The sequence below is a fragment of the Emydura macquarii genome, unplaced genomic scaffold (assembly GCF_026122565.2).
Source record: "Emydura macquarii macquarii isolate MOO-44397 ecotype Brisbane River unplaced genomic scaffold, CSIRO-AGI_Emac_v2 contig_2205, whole genome shotgun sequence".
Taxonomy (NCBI): domain Eukaryota; kingdom Metazoa; phylum Chordata; order Testudines; family Chelidae; genus Emydura; species Emydura macquarii.
Window position 1 is genome coordinate 28,695,177 of NW_027132342.1, and position 24,952 is coordinate 28,720,128.

Below are 24,952 nucleotides of genomic sequence, written 5' to 3' on the forward strand. Positions count from 1 at the left end.
ACAGAAATAGTGAAACCTCTGGTGCAGGAAAGGAACCTTGCAGCCTTGCCTGAAGCTTCTAGGGAATCAGCATCTAGTGTGCTGCGGACTGACCTAGAGCCTAAGAAATGGGGAAGATATTACATCTGTACCGGAGAACAAGAGGGAAAAACACATAAAAGTGTGCATCGTGTAAAAACGTCCTATGTTCAGAACATGCCACCTATCAGCGCCATTTGTACAAAATAGTAGGCCATTTATTGCCACTTTGCTGTGTTCGTACTTTTTATATTGTTGCTGTTGCTACCTATTTTCATTGTCTAAACATTGGGTCAGTTAGACCTCCGACACCTGTAGAGTGTGTATTTTTTTTAAAATGCATTTGAATAAATGCATTGTTATACCCCAAAACAAGTGCTATGTAGTGTGCTTTTGAATCTAGGAACTTATTTTAACTTGTTCATAGTTTTATAATTCACTGCTTACAATAAAGTAACTTTAAATGCCTCCAACGTGGTTTTCTTTTCCAATTTTGACACACTAGGGGTCCTAGTATGGAACTAGTTGAGTGACTTTTGGTCCAATACAGTAGTTAAAATCACCATCCCTAAAATGAGATATGAAAATAAGATTTAAAAAATTGAGTATATTAGTTAATTTATGTAAAAAATAGCCTTTCTTTCATATACTTTTTTTTATATATTTATGCCCAACCAGACAAGCTGGGCAAGAGCCTGAGAACGCTAAGTATTCAAAATACAGCCCATTTCTAACATTGCTCAAATTGTTTCTGGAAATAGACAGGTTTGCAAGGGAGTTTATAGAGGGACCCCTATATACCTAATAAACTTACTCTAAACTTAAGTCATTAACCCCATCCTACCTCCCTCCCACAAAAAACCCCAACCCCACTGCAAAAGTAAAAATAATGCAGGCAGAAGTCCAGCAATGGAGTGAGGGCTATCATTGAATGCACTGCATGTAGCATGTATGATGACCTGTCTTGTGGGCCGGTGCTGTATGTGAGCATTTAGTCCAGGCAATTCATGGCCCTCAGAGATTGAGAATGGGCTCTTGAGACAAGAAAGACTGAATTGGAGGAGCTAAGGGAGACAGAGAGGTACATAGACAAGAGACAATCAGCCTCTGAAACAGACACCAATTTTTATTAAGGATCCATGAATGATCCTGGCAATTACAGGAGGGTAAACCTAACTGCAGTACCAGTGTAGTAATAATCAGACACATAGATAAACATGATATGTTGAGGAAGAGCCAACACAACTTTTGTAAAGGATAATCATGCCTCACCAATCTTTTAGAATGTATTGAGGATTTCAACAAGCAAATGGACAAGGGTGATCCAGTTGATATAGTGTACTTGGACTTTCAGAAAGCCAAGGTCCCACACCAAAGGCTCTTAAGAAAACAGTCATGGGATAAGAGGGAAGGTCCTCTCATGGATCAGTAACCAGTTAGAAGATAAGACACAAAGGTGTCACGAGCCTTGTACACCCTGTTCCCCCCTAAAGGGGGGGAGGGTGCTGTGACCCCGCGGTTGGGTATAACTTCCCATCCTGCATTTCAGGGCAGTTTGGCCTGGTGGCCTAAGTCAATATGGCTGCCCTTGCAGGCTGGGCTCTATGGCCTAGTGGCCAGAGTCAATAGGGTGGCCCTGGTTCACAAAGCAACAAGGCTAGTGGCCAGAATCAATAAAGCGGTTCTTTCAGTCAGGGCAACATGGCCTAGCGGTCAGAGTCAACAAAGCAGCCTTTTTAATCAGGGTAGTGTGGCCTAATGGCCGGGGTCAATGAAGTGTTCCTTTCTGTGGAATAATGTGTCCTACTTGTACGTTGGGGGACTGGAACGTCACCTTCGTGTGTGTGGCACCTAAGGTGGCAGAGCTCAGGCCCTCCCTGCTCCTCCGAGCCCCAGCCCAGGGCTCTGGCAGCAGCAGAGGCACTTGCCATCGAGTCAGAGGGGTCCTCCTGAAACACACTGACTGGTTCTCTGTTTTGCCCCCTGTAGCAAAGTTTAAGTCCCCTGGGCTACTTCCTACCACTTTCTCCGGCAACGGAGTCTGTAGCTCCTGCTTGTCTCTGGGATTGTCAGCTGCTGCCGCTCCCAGCAACTCTGTTCCCTCTGAACCTCCTTTGGAGAGTGAGGTGGCCGCCTTGATGGCGGTGCTCTCAACCTGCACTGTCTAGGGCTCTGGCAGCTTCTTGGCGGGAACCTGCTAGTTGCAGCCCCCCTCCTCAGCAGTCCACCTCAACTTAGCTGGGCTGTTCTCTTTTGTACTGGGGCTGCAGGTGGAGCATGTCCAGGAGAGCCGATGGGGCATGACCTCCTCAGCCCACAGAGTGGGATTAATCCTGGCTAGACCAGTGTGGGGCTTGTACACCCCATTGCAAAGGGGTAGGAATAAAGAGTCAGTTTTCACAATGGAGACAGGTAAATAGCAGGGTCCCCCTAAGATCTATGCAGAGCTCAGTTCTGTTCATCATATTCATAAATGATCCAGAAAATGGGGGAAACAGTGAGGTGGCAAAGTTGGCAGACAATACAAAATTACTTGAGATCCTTAAGTTCAAAGCTGACTGCAAAGTGTTACAAAGGGATCTCATAAAACTGGGTAACTGGGCAACAAAATGGCAGATAAAATTCATTATTGATAAATGTAAAGTAATGCACATTGGAAAACATAATCCCAACTATCCATATAAAATGGTGGGGACTAAATTAGCTGTTACCACTCAAGAAAGTGATCTTGATGTCATTGTGGATGGCTTTCTGAAAACAACCATTCAATGTGCAACAGCAACAGTCAAAAGAGCAAACAGAATGTTAGGAACCATTAGGAAAGTGATAGATAATAAGACAGTAAATATCATAATGCACTGTATCAATTCATGGTATGCCCACACCTTGAGCATGTGCAGTTCCGGTTATCCCATCTCAAAAAAAGATATATTGGAATTGGAAATGGTATAGAAAAGAACAACAAAAATTATCAGGGGTGTGGTACAACTTCCAAATGAGGAGAGATTAATAAGACTGGGACTATTCATTTTAGGAAAGAGACTACTAAGGGGGGATATAATAGAGGTGTATAAAATTATGAATAGTGTGGAGAAAGTGAATAACAAAAAGTTATTTACCCCCTTTACACAACTGAAGAACCATGGGTCACCCAGTGAAATTAATAGTGAGCAGGTTTAAAATAAATGTAAGAAAGTATTTCTTCACACAATGCAGTCAACCTGTGGACCTTGCTGCCAGGGGATGTTGTGAAAGCCAAAAGTATAACTGGGTTTAAAAAAAGAATTAGATAAATTAATGGATGATATGTTCATCAATGGCTATTAGCCAATATGGTGACGGACACAACCCCATGCTCTGTGTGTCCTTAAACCTTTGACTGCTGGAAGCTAGGACTGGAAAATTAGGGGATGGATCATTCGATAATTACCTTGTTCTTCCCATTCCCTCTGAAGTGTCTAGCACTGGCCACTGTCTGAAGACAGGATATTGCACTAGATGGACTACTGTTCTGACCCTGTTTGAGTTTTTCAGCAACGGCTCCTGGCTTGGACAAAGTTCGTCAAAGCAATCTTCCATCCCCTGCGCAGGCGATCCACAACACAATCTCAGCTCTCCACAGAAAAGGGAACCCCTCTCACATGCTCCCTCTGCCTCCAAAATAAGCCTCCCTCATCTCTGGAAGTAGAAGTCTCTTTCTTCCCCAAGGCATTATGGGAGCTGTAGTCTTCAAGGCTGGATTACAGCACTCTTGATCTATCTGACCGGAACACCCTAAATTAAGTTCAGAAGCCCTTCTAACAGAGGATGCCTACTCCTGTATTTCATTCTCCTCACTTATTTAATGAGACCGAATGGGTACAAGCACCTTCATTTTTGTCACTTATTTAACAATAGATCAAAGATAATGAACCAGTCTCCGCTTTGAGGAAATGAATAAGGTTTAAATTGAACAAAAAGGATGAAAATGGGCTTTGTCAGGCTATACATTATAGTTTGGTAAATCATGTTGCAGATGCTAATGCTAGCAAGTCATCTTCTGTCAATTAGTTCTGTAAATATAAGAATGCTTCTGAATTATGAAGCAGGTAATTCCAATAAAACTACAGAGATTCATTACCCCTGGCTTCTGTACTATAAACTGTTCATGAGAGATAGCTAATTCCTGGCTTAAAACTCAAGAGTAGAAAACTAGGAATGTCATGTTACTTATGCTTTCAGAGGCAGCAAATATGATATTTTTAGTTCCTATAAACAGCTGCTTTGATAGTTATTAAATTAAGTCATTATCAGTGTCAGCATTAAGTGTCTGAGGTTATAAATTGCCCTGGGTGCCAATAAATGCTGAGGGTACAGGCTAAACTAGTTTGTTCAGTGCAACAGAAGAAGTCTTTCATAACCAAAAGATCAAACTCTACCATCATATATCATTATTACACTAGACAAATTACTATGGGACCTACTAGTGTCACCATAGTTGAGGTTCAGCAGGCATTTCTATTATCATCCTGATTCTTTGGGCTTTTTGGTATCTCAGCGTTTCAGTTTACACTGAACTGAGACTTGGCTCACAGATCATCTGCTTAGATATTTTTTTCTCCCCAAGGGATCAAAATTGATCAGTCTCCTTTAGATCAAATATTTGCTAAACACTGGCTTAAACATGCAGAATTATATTATGGAAGAAGTGTGTCTTTTGTGTGGACCAAAGGTTTTTTGGTTGGTTGGCTGGCTGGTTATTTTGCAGCTGTAAGTGTAAACTTAAATCAAATAGTCAGAAGTTACTTTTTCTAACTTATTACATATCCATGCTTTATAAAAATCTTATAACAGTGTAACAAGTAATGTATGTAGATCAAACTTTGATTTGGAAAATCATCATAAGGCCTGAACGGTCATTTGAAGCAGATCAGAAATTTTCTTTATCTGTTTTTGTTACACTTCCAATCGTCCCTGTGTTACTCCTCCCCCACCCTCTTCTTCCCACTCCTATAATCCTAAAATTGCATTTACAGGAACCACGCTTAGGCTCCTTTCCTCCTGTTCCACAAATTTTAACTGGCTGCAGCCATTCATGTGGCCCATGACTCTCCAGCGCCTACCACTTAGAGACCACTTCCTCCCTGGACTTCTCTTGGGGCGATACAGCTACAAGATGCCCCCTTAATATGGAGCTTGGAGCAATATCTTGGTCTACACCTTAGTAATTTTATTTTGTTTATTATTTAAGTAACAACAAGACTTCAGTTTAAATACTATAGTTAATATGTCAGTATGTATTAAGGTCAAATAATTGTCATAGTACTTTGGTCTTATATAGTGCTTCTTATTCAAGGACTTCAAGGCATTTTAAAAATATGCGTAAATAGGATCATCTGCATTTCACAGATGAGGAAACTGAGACACAGAGGTGCTAGGTGACTTGTTCAAGGCCATGAGTCAGTTCTGAGCTGGGAATAGAACACAGACTATCAAACCCTTGCTCTAACAACCAGATCACTTTGTCCCTCCCAAAGTCTCCTCTTAGTGGTGCTCATGGCATAGCCATTAACTTTAAAACACTGGGCAAGATTTTCAAAAGTATACTGCCTCAAATTAGTCTGCAAAAAGATTATTTAGAATCCCAAATAAGAAGAGGGCAGGGGAGGAGTAAGACCAGGGATTTTGGAAGTGTAGCAAAAACAGATGTTCAAGAACATTGAATACCCAAGTGCTCCCTCTGAAGTCAAGCTCTTGGGGTTCTTAGGTAGAACCTGTTGGGAATTTTTCAATGAAATGTTTTTCTGTCTAAAAATACTGATTCACTGAAACTAAAACTTTTGGGGCGAAAATTGAGAAAAAAATCAAAATATTGAAATGTCCTGTTTTAACTTTTTCTAGATGAAATGTTCCATTTTTTCAGTTCAAAACTATTCTGTTTCAAAATTTAATTTATAGTAAAAAAAGGTATTTTTAAATAACAAAGACTGAAATCTAAATGAAACATTTCAAAACTCTCTACACACCCAAACTATTTTTCCCTACATTTTTCAGTTTGTGAAAATTTGAGTTTTCAAAGAGATTCTGAAGAGAAAATGTTTTCTAAATCTCAAAACTTCCCCCAGGATAATAGAACCAGTTCCTACTTAGCTCTACTTTTGGGACATTTATTTGGGAGCTTAAATATGGATTTAGGAGCGTGACTTTAGTGTCCTATTTTTTTTTTTTTTTTGCTTACGCATGCTCAAGTGATGGCAAATGTTGTCTCTAAATGGTGTTGTAGAATGTGAGTGATGACAGGATTGGCTACACTAAGGTACTGGCAGAAACCATATAAGCTTCCACACATCTCCATGTGGCTCCAGCAATGTAACTCAAACCTGTCTCCAAAGAGTCTGGTGAAGTCTTCAAACTTTCCTGATGAAAAGTCTGTCAACCATGATACATTTTATAATGGATAATTTTCAAACGAAGATAAATGTAGACTGTGCACTGGAATAAAATGATCACTCATTTTCATTTGTAAGCCAAGTCAAAACCAAACATGAGATTTCAGGTATGAAAAGCTTGTGGATTAATCCACAGTATCACCTGGATCCAAAGGACATGGTAGACACCAAGGTAACTTAGAAAACAAAACACTGTAGGTCAGCTATACAATAATGTAGTTGGTGTCACTTACAGACCATTTCTAAATTGAGTTTGACCTCTATTGCAATAAAGTGTAGGTTGCTTCTAAGTAATCCTCAGAATTAGAGGTTGATCCAAAAGCCCACCATAGTTAATAGGATGCTTTCCATTGACTTCAGTGGGTTTTGGATCAGGTCCCTAATATGTTTTATAGCTTCCCTCTTTCTCTAACTCACCTATGTTGAGCATAAGAAAGCAGTTAACCTTCCCAAAGCAGGTGCTGATATACTGAGACTTGTGTTCACCTGCACAAGGCCATTTCTCTGTAAAACTTTTTCCTTATGAGATCTCTGAAAATATGATCAGTAAGAATTTCAGACAATGAGGAGTACCTTTGAAGGGGGAGAAAAGGATGAGCTGATTATTTTTAAATAAGCAAAGCTTTAAGTGAAAAACGTGCATTATTGTTTTGGTCCTTAGCAAAGTTGACCTACATAACGTGGCTGTTAAGGTGATGGTGTCAATTCTATAAACGGGGAAACTCTTAAGCTTTTCTCAGTATTACGTATCATAACTATTGTTCTGGGCCCTATTTAATTTCCAGGAATATCTTGCTTTTTTAAAAAAACAAAAATGATGAAAGAGAAGCTTAATTTTAAAAGTGTATGTGTCTGATGAAAAACCTTCTGATTTGTGCATTGCTGTGTTCAGCCCATAATTAGAAATGGGATGGGGTCATCTTTGATTATTTTCTTTGGTGTGCTATAAGTTGGGTAAGATATAGATAGTTTGGGTTTCACTCAGCAGCAGCAGAGTGAGAAACCTGGCCTGGTCTCCAGTCAGGATCCCAAGTTGATGGAGCCAAAGCATTCCTGAATCAGAGCTGTGCATACAGTCACATTAATGGCAATTAGGAAAGCAAAAGTATAATGAAGCAATAAATTCAGGTAGCAGCTGTGTAACACAGGATTCCGAAAATAAACTCAGTCCAGAACAGAATCTATGTATACTATGTAAACTAGAGGAATAGGAACTGGAAGGAAAAACAGGACCATTCCCATTCACTCATTTGAGCTTTATTTAAGGGACCAGATGAATGTCATTTTTATTCAGCTATTTAACAACAATAACTTATGTTTCGTTGGCAACGAGAGCTGATGGCCTGGGAGGAAGTTTTGCTTGTTATCTCCATGAAATGACTAGTCAAAAGTGTTTCTTTGGCTTATTGACAGAGGCTTGGCTTCCAACCTTTCTTTTATATTATTCCTGAACCAATGTCTTAATAATAAGCCTCTGCTGGAATGACATTGTGAGCAGAAACTAGAATTGTTTTCATTATAAAGAAAAAAAAGATAATTCAAGAGACCCTGACACTGCTCTAGAGACTCGTCCAGTATAATGCTATAGTCTAAAGTAAATAGGTATTTCTTTTCCCCTCTCAAAGAATGCAAGGAAGCTGAATATATGAAAAAATTCAACTTTCACAGATAGCATTGTAAATTAGGTGGACCATTTTAATTCATGACGAAAACTCATCATGAGTGAGGAAAGGTGCTATATGATTAGGAACAATATGATTCAGTTTTGTAGCAAAAAAAATAAATAAATAAAAAAGGCACATTCTCTACTAGCTCATTCTCAATAGTGATTTTTTTCTTGAATACTCTAAGGACAAACATTCTGGCTGCTTTTCTGATCACATTTCACTCATTTGGATTCCAAGCAGATACTCAATGAGGTGGAACACTGTACCAACCAATATTTAGTTTACTGCAGCATTCTCCACAATGTTCAGGTGTACTGAGGGATTTAATGGAGCCCAGGGAGAGTACTGGTGCATCTTTGAATGGGCACCCTGCTAGCATTTCTTGGTTTTTAAGTGCAACCACAGTCTGAATTACTTCCAGACTAATTTAAAGTAATTTACCAGCATGCACATTCAGGAAAATGTCCCTTGAAATAGCTCTTTATGTACATCATTAGAAGTACTCATTCAAGATGCACAAAATGATTTATATTGAATTTATTACATTGATAGAGTTAGGAAGATCTCAAGTGGCAATACCTTTTAAACTAAAATAACAGTGTGCATCATGGGTATGGTATGTCATTTACTTTGAAGGCAGAAGAATGAGCATGACTTCATAGGAATAGTATAAGTGCCAGAATTTTCACTGTTAAGGATTAGCAAAGCACATAGGTGAACACTGGCAGGAATTAGAGTAATTTTTAGTCTGTTGTAATCCAACAACATCAACAGCACAGGCCTGACAGTTCTGAGAATGAATATTGTCCTGCTCTATTCATTTTCTTTCATTTCCAGTTAAGGAGGCTTAGGAAAGATGGAAATGATGCTATTAACCTGCTTCATTAAGGTATTGTGAGATTTATTTTAATATGCTATACAACGGTCAAATTCAGCTCCAAGTGTCTGGCCAGGGAAGGTGCTTTTCTCCAAGTCCTCTTGTGACCCATCCCCTCCTACCCTCGGTAAACCTTGAGGAACACCTCCATAACCTGCCTCATCTCTGTAGCAGAACAGCACCTGTAAAGAGACCTTCTGGGGTTGTAGGTGGATTTGCTGCTAAATATTATTAAAGGTTGTCATTAGCAGAAGTGACAATATAACACAGCTTTGGGAAGCCACAGCTCCTGAGTTCTATTTCCCATGCCTACCACCTGGCTGCAATTCTATTTTGAATGTATACATTTCTTCACAAACATCTAGTTAGATCTCACAACATCTAAACAGGCTCTTTTCTCCTCCTTCTCCTTCTCCAGCATCATTACAATGCTCCCAGGTTCCTAAAGTTTTCGTAAGGTTTGCTGGACATTTGAAGTCTTTGTCTGTTTAGATGAAACTTAGGTGCTTCAGGGACCTCAACATTCAAAACTACTATAGAGTGAGCAGGAAAATGAACAAGCAATGTCTGCTTTACAAGTACAAGTATGTTCTAAGCTGTGGGCTGAGCAAAGAAACCTAACAGAAATATCTGCCAATGCTGAGAAAGCCTGAAAGCGTTCAGTGCTCATAACTTCAAAACTACTGAACCAATTTCATTCAACCTTGTTTTGTTCACGCATTAGGTCATAGAGAAACTTGTAAAATAACTCGAGTTTGAACATAATTGATTTCAACCATCATTTAGATAGTTTCTAGTTGGAACAAATATGAAAAGAGCATTTCTTTTGTAGACAGACAACTAAAAAATAATGGAATTCATTTTGCTGATATTTTTTTTTAAAGGCCTCTGGGTTGAGGTTGAGTTTGGAAAATTTCAGCTCAAAAGGAATGGTTATGAGTAACTGAAAAAAGTAGGTTACAATTGGAAATTGCATGTCAATGTGAATAATTTCAATGACACTAAATAATGAGGCACAAATATGAGGTGTTTGAACATCTTTTGTCATTCATTTCATTTTCAGACTCAACACTTGAGCTCAGGTTCAACCAGTTCTAAAGCATTAGAGGAGCCCAGAAGCATGAAGTTGAAGAATGTTCTAATATTTTCCATTGTTAAAAAGTAAATACACCTTTTAATCCAAATTCTTGGCAGCAATAGTATTTTGCTCAGCTCAGTAACAAGGCTGAAGTGTGAGAGCTAACGAATATGAAAGGAGTGTCAGAAGGAGTTTCATTTCATGTGCTACTTCAGGAAAAGAAATTGTTTAGATGCGAGCATATTTGATTAAATGTTTGAAGTTTTAAAAATTTCCACCATTGTTTAAGTACTGACCTGGGGATTGACACTAAAAGCTAAAGAACAAACTAACCGAAAAGGAATTCTTAGTTCAATTAACATTTCTCTTCAGGAAGTCTGATGGCCCAAATCCTTTGTGCAAAGAAAGAGTTGAGTCTAATCCAGTTCTTTAATTAAGAAAGTACACATATGCCATTGGATTTATTCTGCATTAATATGTCAAGGTAAAACATTTGGTGGTGCTGCATATAAACAGGCCTCTTTCCAGACTTGAGTCTGGAGGGAAATGTGAATAGAAATGGCTCTGTATTAACATTAATGTTCCATTATTGTCATAACCTTAAAACAAGAAGCCCAATATTTTCATTGGATTTGTTATGCATTTTAATATTCACCTAGTTCTGAATATGCATTTTTTAACCCAGACACTTAATTGTTATGGTAACAAGACTGCTGGGCTGTGATAACCCCTAGTGCAACATTCAAGCAGCAAGCAGAGGGCTCCATTATCCCTCCAGTACAGAAAAGGGAAATACTGCCAGTGGTTAGAACAGACCTGGCTTAGGGGGGTAGCCAGAGCCCACAGGTGAGTGGGAGCAATAGGTTGGATGCAGTAGTCCAGGAGCAGAGGCTTAGGAGCGAGGACTAAAGGGCAGAAAGCCAGGCTGGCAAGCAGCTTGTTGCTGGCCAAAGGGACAGCAGTAGCTACAGCTGGTGGATAGCCATGAGCAGCCTGCAAATGGGGGACTTTGTTAACAGGCCGGAATGAGACTGAAGGTGATGGACTAAAGGACAACGCTCTGCCCAAGGGATCAGCAGACTAGAGCATGACTCTCTCTAGGAAAAGGGGAGGTCTGGTGTAAGTGTCTCTAGTCCTAAGCAACCCCACTGCCGTACCCCTGGACTACACTTAGGGGCTTGGTTGAGACCTGCTGAAATCTTTTGTTTGTAACTTTAAAGAACCTGTGCCTAGGGTGTTTGCCTCTTGTTTCTGTCAGCCCCAATAAAGAAATCTTCTGTGTTGCCTAAGTGTGTGAGTGTTTTTGGGACCCCACCAAGGGCTAGCATCTGAAAGGCCTAGTTCATGGAGTACTCCTGGCTTCTGAGGGTGTGTTACCCCCGGCATGATACCAGACACCTAGCGCCTTACTGAGCCACAGTGCTCGCACCGACACCCTGCAGCAGAGTCTGTTCACTTTGAAGTGCTCAGAGATGTTATGTATTTCACAGAAAACACATGAGACAGGCCCCTGCTTTGAAGAGCTTACAGTCTGAGGTCCCGGTCCTGCTAGCTGCTTCCCGCGCCTATGCAGAGCCCCATTGGCTTCAGTGAAGCTCAGTGCACACAGAAAGAAGGAGTCAGCCATCTTTACATTGAGCAGTAGTACACCCAAGGAGTTTCCAATGAAGGGTTAGAGCCTTATGCTGTAAATAGTCCAACTGATTTCAAAGGGAGTACCACAGAATAAAGGCTTATCTTCATGGTGAGGTAACACACTCTCCAGGGGTGTGATTTCTGACGTGCGCTATCGTGTTGTGCATTCATTGGTCTGCGTAGACTCTGCAGGTGTGCTTTAAAGTAGAGCTGTTTGAAACAGTACAATATTAAAGTGCTCTAGGGAACCCGTAGTGTGCCCCAGCAGGATCTACCCCAAACAATTAATGCACAACACATTAGTGTGCTGTAGAAATCTCTCCACTGTGCAGCACATTACCGCACTGTGTAGACAAGCTCTAAGATACTACTCTACATCTGTATAATTTACTGTGCCTATTGGAAATGCATTTGTAATATTTTCGACGGCCAAGACCACTTCAGACTCCAGCAAAGGGCTTAACTCAGATCGGTGGAAACAGAATGAAAAATATACTAGATTAAATAATAGCACTCAATCAATTACAATTATCACATGAATGCTTTCTTCATGTCTTGTCAGGAGTCACTATGAAAGAAAAGGGCTTTATGGGAACACAGGTTAAAAGAGAGGGGTCTGAATCAAAACCACAGTTCTGAACACCCTGACACTCTCTCTTTGGGAAAATTTGATTCAGATGTGAATTTTGAAGTTTAGACAGATTCCTGCAAGAACCTAAAATGACCATAAATTACAGAGATAGGGTCACACAGAGTGGGTGCTCTTATAAAGTTCATTCCACTTTTAGAAATATTTTAAGAGATATTCCTTATATTTAAAATAAGGATTTTCCACTTTAATGAAAATCTCTAGGGCTGGAATGGACTTTTTAAATGCACCTATTGTAAGTAGACAAATAATCTATATTGATTTATCTTTCACTCATTCCTATGCATTTGGAGATAAATGCTGCGCTTAATACATGACTGATGCCATCTTGCTGTCTAAACTATAACAATGACTGCCATAACTGCCATACAAAGGGTTTACCCTTATTTAGGGTCAATTCCTTTCACTGTTGCTGTGCAGAATTGGTCAGGAGTTGCCATTAATACTAGCAGATGGTTGACAGCCTGATTGCTACTGAAAGAGGAAGAGAATTTTCAGAATAACGGTTGTGTGTGTCTAGTCGCCTGTGACCATAGCTGGAGAATGAAAGAGGATTTTCCAATCCTGCCTCCAGCATCAGCTTCTGTAGTGTTTAGTAGCATACATCATTCCTGCTGCAGAGCAGCCCAAATGGAAATGTTATATGGTTCGTTTTATTTTATGAACAAATTATAGCCAGATTTGTGTCAGGATTTTTTCCTTTTCAATTTGAAACAAAGAACATGTTCCTAAACAAAAGGTCCTTCTGAGCCTAACCATACCTTTCCATAAAAGGTAAGCGAGGATAAATCCTATTTTTACATTCATCCAAGAGCACTGCACTTGTGGACAGAGTCTTCCATCTTTCTGCCCCAACAAATGAATGCCCTTTTTATGTTACTGGGGATGATCAATGTCAGAATACCTGTACCTTTAAAACATTCACTTACAGTGGAATTCACCCTTGTGCAGAGGGCCAGCAAAAGGCCTAAATCTCACATAAGCCCTTTTAACAGATCTTAAGTGGGATTTATGTAGTAGATAGGCCTTGCACTCTGTCTTCATAGGAACAAATTTCACCCATCAAAAGTTAAGCTTAAACTTTAAAAAGTACTAGAACATTGTTAGAAAGAAGAATGGAATTCTAAACTAATCAAACATTATATTCATTTGACAAGTATTATATAGCACCATGCTGCAGATGGGACCAAGCTGTTGGGGAAAACACCTGCCCATCCATAATAATGTGGACTTTGTCCTGCAATGTAAATAGTTTATGTTAAAAGAACCATGGCAATGATCAACTTTGGAAAGTATTTTAAAAGGAAATCAGAAATGTTCCCATTATTTATGGTGTACGTCATGTGCCTTTCATCAGTTTGCTCACCATGATATCTGGTCAGGTGATATTTTTGCTTTAAATTTATTTCACTGTGAACAGTTTGTCCTCAGAATTGCACGTTAAATAGGTCTGAATTTATTAGGCTTGATTGTGCCCTCACTTAAACCTATGCAAATAAGGGGTAATATTGCCGAAGTCATCTTCATTGGAACTCCATTAAAGTCTGGAATTATGGTCATGCAAAATGAATATAAGTGAGAGGAGTATAAGATACATGGCTTTTAATGACAGGAATACAGGTAGCAATGAATATCAAAAGCCCCTCATGTAATATCCCCAAGATGTGAATGACAACTTAAAGGGACATTGCTATGAAGAGATATTGCTTGATAGAGAAGCAAAAGCATGATGTAACACTAAGGATGGGCAACCCATTTCAGATCAAATGTGTTATTTGTAACTATAGTACATACAGATTTTTCAGAAATAAATTATTTTCAAGTTGATGATTGTCCCATAAATAACTGTTAAACATAATCTGCAATTTTGTCTCCTAAATCGGCAATACCTACCACTTTTATAATTTCTCAAAGTAGACTAAGCATTCCATAATTAAAACTTCTGCAATAAAAGAGTAAGAATTTAATAAAATCCATGGTTGTCCATTTCTTCAGTATTTATTTGTTTTTGCAATATCCAAGTAATCTTTTAAAGAGATATTTTTTCCTTGTAAGTATCTATTGCAGATGTTTTCCTTCCCAGGGGAGAAAAGGTTGTTCTGAAGAACTGAGAAGATAGCAATATTCTTTATAATAATGACCTTGTTTCATTTTCTGATTCTTTTTTCTTTAGCTTCATTTACCATCCATCCCTTGTTCTGTCATTTTGTCTCTCTCATTTTTCAGTGGGCCACCATTCTCTATCTTGAGGTCTTTCTAACAACTTTCTAGGTTCCCTGTACACTTACCTTTCCTTAGCTGTCTGTGGATGAAATCCTGGTCACACTGACGTCAAAACCAAAAATTCCATTAACTTCAAGGTTTCCAGGATTTCACCCTTTAACTGGATGAGAATACATTAGTCAAGTGGCTGTGGCAGTGCAAGATCAAGGTTCTCAGTCTGATACATTTCCAGAACATTAAGTATATGTGAAGAACAAGGGAATGACAAGGAAGAACAGGGAGTGATGCAGATAAGGGAAGAATAGTAACTGAAAGAGGAGGACAAGGGAGGAAAGGATGATAAAGGGCAGTCTATTAAGAGGTTGCTGAGGGTGGAGGTTACACCCATGACCAGACCAAGACATTTTTGATAATCAGTAAACAAATCCCAATGAATGGAGAACAGTCAAAGATTCGGTATAATGATCAGTTCATATAACTGATGAATTGATGGTGTGTGAATTAACAGAGGAAATTTATGTTATTTTATGGAATTCTGGGTATTGTGAAGATGCATATGATATCTTATGGCTTAAGTGGCTGGCAGTGGCATGTTGTTTCCTGAGAGCTGGAAACTTATTTTATAATCTTAAATGCACAGTGGAAAAGAGATAAATTAGAACCTCTTAAAGCAACCATTTCAATGTTTTCATCAGAGTTTTGTTTTAATTATTGTCACAAATAACATCCAAGACTCCTAGAAGTAGAGGACAATGGACCCAAAAAAATGGTTCTCTGATTTTCAGTTTCTTTACTCTATGCATTGGCACATTGTACATACTCAGATTCATTCAGTTTTCACGTGTGCTCTCTTTGCTCTATTCTGAAGGTCCACTGGCAAGACAAATTGTAAAACATTAACAGCCTTGAAAGAGCAAAGACAACCAGCATTGAGGCAATGATTATCAAAGCTCAACTTAAATGGACAGGTCATGTTATCAGAATGAGGGATGTTAGACTCCCCAAAAAGTCCTCCATGGTGAGCTGAAACTCGGAAAACCCAGGAAGGGCAATCAATGTATCTGCTTCAAACACTCCCTGAAGCAGGATTGTAATTTATGCAGCATAAATATTGATAACTTCAAAGACTCAGCCAAGGCCAGCCCTGAATGGAGAGCAACTATCAGTAAAAGTTGTCAACACTTTGAGGAAGACAGATGCAAAAAACAGACTGAAAATAGGGCCAAACATCATGTCAGGCTTCCGTGGGAACCTGCACACACTTGTGTGATATCTGTCCGTGAGCTTCCCCTTTGGAGAATGGACTATACAGCCACAGAAGAACACGCAAGATGCTGTGATGTTATCATCAGACGCAATGGACAGTCATACAGACCCAGATTCCATTTTCCTCTGTAGCTAGAAGTTCTGTTTCTCCTGTCTATGTGGGTCTTTCACATAGCAACAGGGGATATAAAAACATTTTAAAATAGGAAAATGTGACTTTTTTGGATCACAAAATGGGCAGGTGGTTTCAGAAGCAACCTGAAACTACTGTTAATTAATAATTTGAAATTAGATTTCAAATGTATGGTGTCCCTTTAAGTATGTGTAATCCACAAAATAGGGCATTTTTCTTTAATTCCTTGTGGGAAACCTAACATATTTATGTGATTGGAACAGAAGGATTGTGTTAATTTTTCCTATGACTTTTTTAATGAATAATTCAGATTTTTTAAAACTTTATATTGGATTATATATATAAATGTCTTGTATTCCATGGTAGAGAGACATTTGTTTCATGTGCGATACGCTGCTTTATTTTTGTACATTAGTATTATGAAGCAATGTTAAATACAATGCTAAATTTGAGTATGCATATTAATGTAAGTTTCTGCAATCTAATTAGTTTAAAAAAAATTGAATCTCGATGAACGTAATGTCACCGGATTGAAGTTAATCTTTTTCTTTTTTTCAGCTGAGCCTGAACACACAGATTGAATTGTTCCACCATACATAAATGGGGGGAAATCAGCCATTTAATTTCAAGTAACAGACCAGTTTCAACAATGACAAACAAACCAATTACAAAGGCAACATTTGTAGGCAAAACAATTCCTTTGGAGTGGGATGGAGGAAGGACATTCCAGATAATTTCAGGCTTGATCCATTCATTGCTCACTAAAGCTAATAGTAACTGGGTCAGGATGTGAATCCTGGAAACAATAAGTCTACCAAGCAATATCAGGCAGAAATAGCAAAAGAAATTACAGTCAAAGTAAATCATAAATATTTTACCATGTCTGGCTGGATGAATCTCTGCTCATCAAAAGAGACTGAGTGAAATCCCAGCTCCATTGAAGTAAACTGGAGTTTTACCATTGACTTCAATGGGGCCAGGATTTCATCCATAGAGCTTGTTTCACAGATTCATTACTGCAGTATTATGCTGGTATAATTCCATTTAAATCAGTGAAGTTACACAGGTGTAAAACTGGAAGAATGAAGTGGTGAAACAGGCCCTTAATTTCCCCCCTCCTAATTTACTCAATAATTGTTCATTTCTTTTGCTTTCTATAGAGATTGGGTCACAAAAATAAAAAATAAGACAACATATTGAAATTACTTTTTAAACTGTAACTGTGAGTGCATCTTGTGAGTGCATCTATTTGTATGTATAAAGCTCCAGATTTGCATGCATAAAATATGTAATTGCATACATGGTTCCAATCTCTTATTTGCATACACAGTAACTTATTCTGCATGTGTGAATGTGGGGTTTTGTATGCAGTAGTGGATAATAAAATTCAGATGGAAGATAAGCTCTAAGATAATTAAAATGATTATTTTATCAAGATCAATGAAACTGGAAGGGCAGAAAACTACACTGACAGAGTGCATTTGAGTTTCTGGACTATGCACATCAAGCTTGGCCCTTTTATTTGAGATTACAAATTTAACTGATAAGGGTAATAGTGTTGATGTAATATACTTACACTTCTGTAAAGTGTTTGACTTGGTAATATTTTGATTAAAAAAACCTAGAAAGATATAAAATGAACACGTCACATATTAAGTGGATTAAAAGCTGGTTAACAGATAGGTCTGCAAATGTCACTGTAATTGGCGAATCATCATCAAAAGGTGTCTCTCTGATGGGTCCTGCAGGATGGGGTGTTGGCCTCTGGTATTTAACATTTTTATTAATGACAAGGAAGAAAACATAAAATTATCACTGATAAAGTTTGCAGATGACACAAAAATTAGGGGAGTTGTAAATAATGAAGAAGATCGGGCACTGATATAGAGCAATCTGGATTGCTTGGTAAATTGGGGGCAAATAAGCAATGTGTTTTTTTATATGGCTACATGTAAATGTTTATACATCTAGGAACCAAAAATAAAGGCCATATTTAAAGGATGGAGAACTCTAACCTGGGAAGCAGTGACTTTGAAAAAGATTTGGGGGTCATGGTGAATAATCTGATGAACATGAGGTCAGTGCAGAGCTGTGGCCAAAAAGGCTAATGTGATTCTGGGATGCATAAACAGGAGAATCTCAAGTAGGAGTAAAGAGGTTCTTTTACCTCAGTATTTGGCACTGGTGCAACCACTGCTGTGTCCAGTGCTGGTGTCCACAATACAAGGAGGATGTTAATAAATTGGAGAGGATTCAGAGAAGAACCACAAGAATGATTCAAGTATTAGAAAACCATACCATATAGTTATAGACTCAAGGAGCTCAATTTGTTTAATTTACCAGAGAAAAGGTTAAGGAGTGACTTGTTTACAATCTATAAGTACCTACATGGAGAACAAATATTCAACAGGGGGCTCTTCAATCTAGCAGAGTAAAAGGTATAACACAATCCAATGGCTAGAAGTTGAAGCTAGACAAATTCAGATTTGAAATAAAGCAAAAATTGTTAATGTTGAGAGTAATTAACCATTGGAACAATTTATCATGGGTCATGGTGGATGCTCCTTCACTTACCATTTTTAAATCAAGACTGGGGTTTTTTCTAAAAGATCTGCTCTAGGAGTTATTTGGAGGAAGTTCTAAGGCCTGTGTTATATCAGAGGTGTGAGTAGATGATCACAATGCTCCCTTCTGGGCTTTAAATCTATGAACGTCATATTACATCCCTGTTCATAGCACGTTTTGTTTCTCAGGCAAGACACTAAAACTAAAACGGTCGGTAATATGTCTATGGATCATTTACGGTAAAAGTGATGAAATAAGTGAAAAAGACAATCCAAAACTCTCCATCACTCCTGCCAAGCTGAATCTAGACACTCTGAGAAATTCTAAAGACCTTTCCATTATGATACAACTGGGTTTTAATAGGAAGTTCCGGGTCATTGAATAACTTTAGCTTGTATCCTTCTCGTCCTATTTAGCCAGAGTGCAGCTTTAGATATTTTCAATCTCTTTAATCATTCTCAATACCTGGGAGTAGCATAGAATCTGTGACTGCTCATCTAGGTGCCCAAATCCCTTGCACAGAATGTGTGGATGAGCAGTGTTGCCTGAAATAGCATCCTCTGCATAGATGAGACCAATGGATGACATAGCATCCCTGGAGAACCTGAGTTTCAGCCCCCAAACTGCCCATAAATTGTGAGGATGAACTACACTCCCACAACCCATGGGCAGGTTCTGGGACTGTATCTCAGCCTTCCCATAGATACTGTTCTAGACATTGTCCTTGGCTATGTCATCTATGCAAGAGCTTTGCACTAGTGGATCAGCATAGTCAAAGATCCTACGAGCAGTCCTCTGGCTCAGTCCCAGCCTGCTCTCAACTCTCCACCTGCTTCAAACAAGTTGGCATAAGGCATGGCTTGCATAGCCCCTCTGTGTTCCCTCAGTCCTGTGAGGCTGGAAGCCTTGAGATGGCTTTCATTGGAGTTAATTGCTCCTTAGGAGTTTTGCCTGAGTAAGGGCAGGATTTAGCCTGTAATGTGTTTGGCCATTACTGTAGACTATTGCACAGATAGTGGTATGTCTGTTATTACTCTGTTTCTGGGAGGCCCTTCTGCTATATGTCAAATTACCTTTATCACCTGTTAATTTACCCCAATTAATTAATGTATGAGCTTTTTCAATACCTCCATAGTTATTTCATACGTATAAAGTGACCACAGTATGTCACATTCCCCAGAATTATGTGACCATGTCATGAAAGACCCTGTCATCATAACTTCTTGCATTTGTGGACAGGCGAGTTTGGATAACCTAAGAGCTGTCTTCCAACTTCCAAAAATCTCTAAATCATTCAGCTCCACAAGGGGGTTAAATTAAGGCTGTCGTGGGTACTCTCTCTGAATTGCCTGATTTTGGAGGGCAATGTCTCATCTTTAATATTTCATCAGCATAATTTTTGTTAAAGATAAATACCAGTTCACTTTTGTCCCAGTGCACTTTCAGCAAGACCTAGGAGTGATGCAAACAAATGGTGGAGGGCCCATTTAAGCTGACTAACATTACTGCAGCCTTCAGCCTTTGCAGGGAAAAACAGTGCTTGTCAGTTCACATCAACTTCTGCCCAGAGAATACTAGAAACAACATTGCTAGGCTCTTCATTATGATATTCTCAGCTAGCTGAGTTTTAAACATTTCCATATACACCTTGCCATGGGTTTGGACACAGATCAGCAAGCTTATTCGTCCTTCCCCTTGCCTATGCCACACACAATCAGGCACTTTGACAATTCAAGTGTCATAAGCAATTCAGCTCAAGATGTACATGCTAAGGTTCATTTGTCAAGGTTACATACTGTCATTTGCTTCTCTATTTGCTTTATGCACAGGTGCATGCAGTAAGTTTTATAGTATGTGTTTTCACCCTTATGCAGACTGGGCTGTATTCATCCAGGTCTTCTGCTAGCACAAACACTGATGGAGGCCCCTAATCACTGACTATCCACCAGGGGATGAGGATGCTGCAGAGCTAAAGCACCTTGACCTCATTTTTTCTGGTGGGAGGGGAGCTCAAGCTCAAAATGAGCACTGTGGCTGGAAAGGGGTGTGTTGCCAGCATGGCCGGGAGTACACTGATTCAGTGCCCCTGGTCAAGGCTCCTTCTGAAGAAGCTCGTACAGTGCTGTGAATGAACTAAAACCAATCTCTTGGCAGAAAGCCCACCAAGGGCAGCTTAGATAACATAAGCTTAGATAAGAAGGGATGGATCCCTTCTTGTGCGGTAGGTTTGGCTGGGACAAGGAGGTGTGATTTACACCTCTCTGCACCAGGTTTTCTGCATCTGGCCCCCACTCTCTGACACGCCTGCTATTCTCACAGGTTGCTGGAGAAAAGTGAATTGAAATACCCAGCTCTGTTTTCTTTGGGTGTGTTCAAGTATTCCACTGCAAATCAAACTAACAATAGAAAACAAAACAACTCACTAACGAAGGGGGAACCTCAAGAGATTCCAATGCTGTGTCCAATCCAGATAAACACACAAAACAGCACGTTATTCTAAATTAAGCTAGGGTGACTCTGCATTAGCCACACTCCCATGACTCCCTGTCCAACGTACCCCCAATTTTTCCTTATCTTCTTACAGATTCTTCCAGAAGTGGCTGAAAGAGTCCCCAACACTGCTTTGGTTCATGTCTTCATGGAGAAACTGGATGACACACTCACCCTCTGGCCACAAGTACTGGCCTGGCGGAGGCTTGATGGGTATCTCCTGCCCCCTTTAAGTGTGACCTCCTATCTTGTTTGTGCCCCAGTACAGCGGAATTCATCTATATTTAACTGAATTCTCAGGCTTCTCTGGAACCCGGAACCCAGAGTGCACCTCAGCTTGGGAGTTAAAGTGCATTAAACAGTGAGCTGATTTCAGAAGCTGAAGTAAAATCTGCATGTAACAAGCTCAGGGGAAGCCTCATATGCAGCTACCAGTACAGTTAAGAAGTGAACAGTGGGATGAAGTTCTGGCTGCCACCAGTGCCAGAGGAGTTGCCACTTACCCAGGTTTTCCTAGGGTCGTCCCGTTTTTTAGGTAGCTGTCCCAAGAAATTTGCAAAGGGGTCAGTAGACACTGCCAGCTGTCCAGTTTTATGGGCTCAGTATCATCCTGGATATCCTGGTTTTTTGTACCTTGGAGGTGACAACCCTAACTGCAAGAGATGGGAGTATTTTATTAAAACCAAATTATAACAGGTTTTACAGCCAGCCAGTCATCTATATGCTTCCCACTTTCCCTACAATTTTGAAGGGGGGAGTTATTTGCTGCTTTGGGTGCTTTCCTAGGCCAAGGCTATTCTCTCTCTTCAGAGCTCTTTAACAACACCAGTTCAATCTGAAATGTGCTAGTAATGGCATCACTAACTTTGCTGACAGTTTTACCAGGGGAGTTATTCTGGAGATCCTACTTATATGAAACACCCTCGCTAGTGATCCCACCTTCTCTGTTGATACCCACTCCAGTTGCCTCTGATATTTCTTTCCTTTTCTTGTAGTCTTACTACTAACACCTACTGGACAGCGTGGAGCTGCAGGTCTATTAGACAAGTACTACAATTAAAGCTCCCCAATGGTACAATTTCGCCTTGTGCTTACAGGTTTCAGGACACCAGAACTAAGTTTAAGAGTAAACAGGACATTAATGTAATATAATTCTGTGTACATAAACACCAGTGCATCATTCTTTTAAGGCCTCACAGCATTCCCCTCCACATAAGAATGGCACTCCCCAATATTTCCATGAATATTTTGTCTGAGTGGATGACTATGAGCCAGTTAGCATTTTACTCCCTGGTATGATCAGTGGGGAGATAAAATATGTGTTATGTTAATATACGTATCATGGGGGAGGTTGGTTGGTTGCGGTGGGGTGAGAGGGCTAGGAAAGGTATGTGTGTGAGTGTGGGGAAAAAAAACCAATACAATTTCAATAATAGTTCTAGAATCCCTAGTATTTGTGAAGGGTACTTTGTTGGGCTTCTCCACAGGAAGGAAAAGCCCTACATGCTGATGGAAAGGCCTTTGATTGCAAAAGTCCTGTGGCCACTGTTTCTCAGTTGTTGACTCTATGGTTATCCCAAATAGTTTCACTCGTGATCTAGACAGAAGAATGATGTTTGAGTGTCCATCCTTTCTGGACTCACTGTCTCTAATAACTAATCACTGGTACCTACTTCAGTCTCTTGTCTGTTTTGTCCAGTTTTCTGGTCATTTGGACTACTGGAACCCTGTGGACTAGCAATGTTACTGACAGCTCTGGTTTATAATAGCAACTGATCTATAGCTGGCTCTCAAGATAAATACCAAGGGATGGATCTGTATCCAGGTACCGGTGTCTTCATCTAATGTCACTATGGATTCTCTGGCCCTAGTAGCTTCTCTTCATGGTATGTAAGCTTGAGCTCTATCCATTTGCTCTGGTATCCCAGATAAACTCTCAGTAGGAGAACATTCACAAAGCTGAATCTTAGGGTAAATGAAAAATGTTATAGCTAAGGGATTACCTTCTGTGAAAGTTTGTTACATGAAGCAAAAGAGAATAAAGGCTTCCTTGACACATTTAGCTCTTAAATGGGTGGCCAGCTGGGCCAATGATTGGAAGATATTAGTATTAAGTATCATTGGTTACTACTGTTGTTAATTATTCAATCAAAACAGATTGGTGGGGCTATATGGATGATCCTTTATAGAAGGGGTCCCCGAACTTTCAGCTACCAGGGTCACATCACTAAGTTTTGCTCTTATAGTGGGCTGGAGTGACTCCTCCTGCACAGGGTGCTGGGCCCACATCATGTGGGAGAGGGGGAAAGGGGCGGAGTTGGGAGGGGGGAGCAGCCACCTCACAGCACTGCTTGGGGCCGGGGGTGGCTCCTGGCCAGGGTGCAGGGCCCACGTCACATGGGATGGGGTAAAGGGAAGGGGCAAGGCCCGTGAGGGGGAGTGGCCATTGCACAGAGCTGCTTGGGGCTGGGAGTGGCTCCAGGCCAGGACACTGGACTCCTGTCACATGGGAGAGAGGTGGGGGGAAGGGGCAGGGCCTCAGTGGGGGGGTCAAAATGTGTAAGTGGACCAGATGCAGCCTGCGGGCCATAGTTTGGGGACCCCTGCTTTACAGTATAACCTGGAACTGAAAACAGTCTCATTCAGAGGCTTATGAAATTAAATTATTATATTTGGAGGGCTTTGTGTTATAGCTCCTAGAAAATACTATATGAAAGCAAAAGTTTTGCCTTTTTGAATGTCAATAGAGGCATATTCTGAATGATCAGTATTCTTGGAATTCAAGTAAAACTCCTGTTTACAACTGAACCGACTTCTGTTCTTACTATTCATGCAATTGCATTGGGTTGTCAGTTTGTTTGGGCTTTTTCTTTTCTCCCCCTCTTGATTGTCACAGCAGAACCTTGCAGGTAATAACTGAGGTGATATTTCACCATGGATTCCCCTATTTAATCTGAATGAGCATTTCTACCATGAAAACAGAATTAATTCAAATAATTTATTATCAGCCTCTCCCTGTTCTTCTTTCTCTTACTGAAATAAAAAAAACCACAGACTTCTGTGGCACTGAGAAATGCCATGAGCTTTTAGCAACAGAAGAAAATAAACATTTCAGGTAATGTATTAACTCATCATCTCTCCTTCTACACCCCCAAATATCTACACACAACTGCTAATTGTGTTCTTGAAAGTGAAGAAGGCTCATATCACTTGCATCTGAGATAAGCCTTATGTTAGTCTTTATGGACTGCTGCTAATGGATTGCCAGCCAATCCCCTCTTCAAAGATGCAGGGCAGAGCTTCATGGAAATGTTCATGACAGTTAGAGGTGGGGAAAAAAGAATAACTTTGTATTACACCACTCCTCACTTAAGATGGTCTCTTGAAAAATAGAATACTGAGTGCTCACAATGTTATTGCTGAAATCTACTACAAGAGGGGGCTGAAAATCCAGTTTCAGATTTCTTGTCTGTCTGTCATCATTTATCTTTTTTCAAATCTGTAGATGCGTAAGGCAAATACAGACTACAGTGACCGCTCTTAGATATTCATTTAGGGCCCATGTGGTGGATGAGGGCCCCCTTAGGTCCCCACCAGGGCACGATTTGGACTGCTCATACAATCCTTCCCCTACTTGTGGCATACAAGATATTCTCCAAACAAAACAACCAGATCTTTTCTCTCTCCCTCCTTTCAGAGAGGGAGAATCAGAGTAAAAGAAAAAAACAAAGATCATCAGTCTCTTAGGCAGTCTCATGGCTATCCCTTTGAAGTGTTGGCTCTAGTATCTTTGATCTGGGTTAGGGTCTCCTGTAGCCTCTCCTTGTAGTAACCCCCAGTTTATACCTGGCTCCTAAGTCTCAGGAGTGGCAGGGCTTGGAGCTGTCTTCCTCTTTGCTGATCCCATGGCAAAACAGTTTTCC

At 40.0% G+C, this 24,952-nt stretch overlaps 1 long non-coding RNA gene across 1 annotated transcript; it reads right to left on the bottom strand.

Moving 5' to 3' along the window:
- Positions 1-454: 454 nt before the first annotated feature.
- LOC137160532 (uncharacterized) lies at positions 455-24,952 on the bottom strand. Its single transcript, XR_010921907.1, has 3 exons — positions 24,876-24,952; positions 21,533-21,682; positions 455-586 (listed from the first exon to the last, which is right to left on the bottom strand). It is a non-coding gene; the product is annotated as an uncharacterized lncRNA (long non-coding RNA).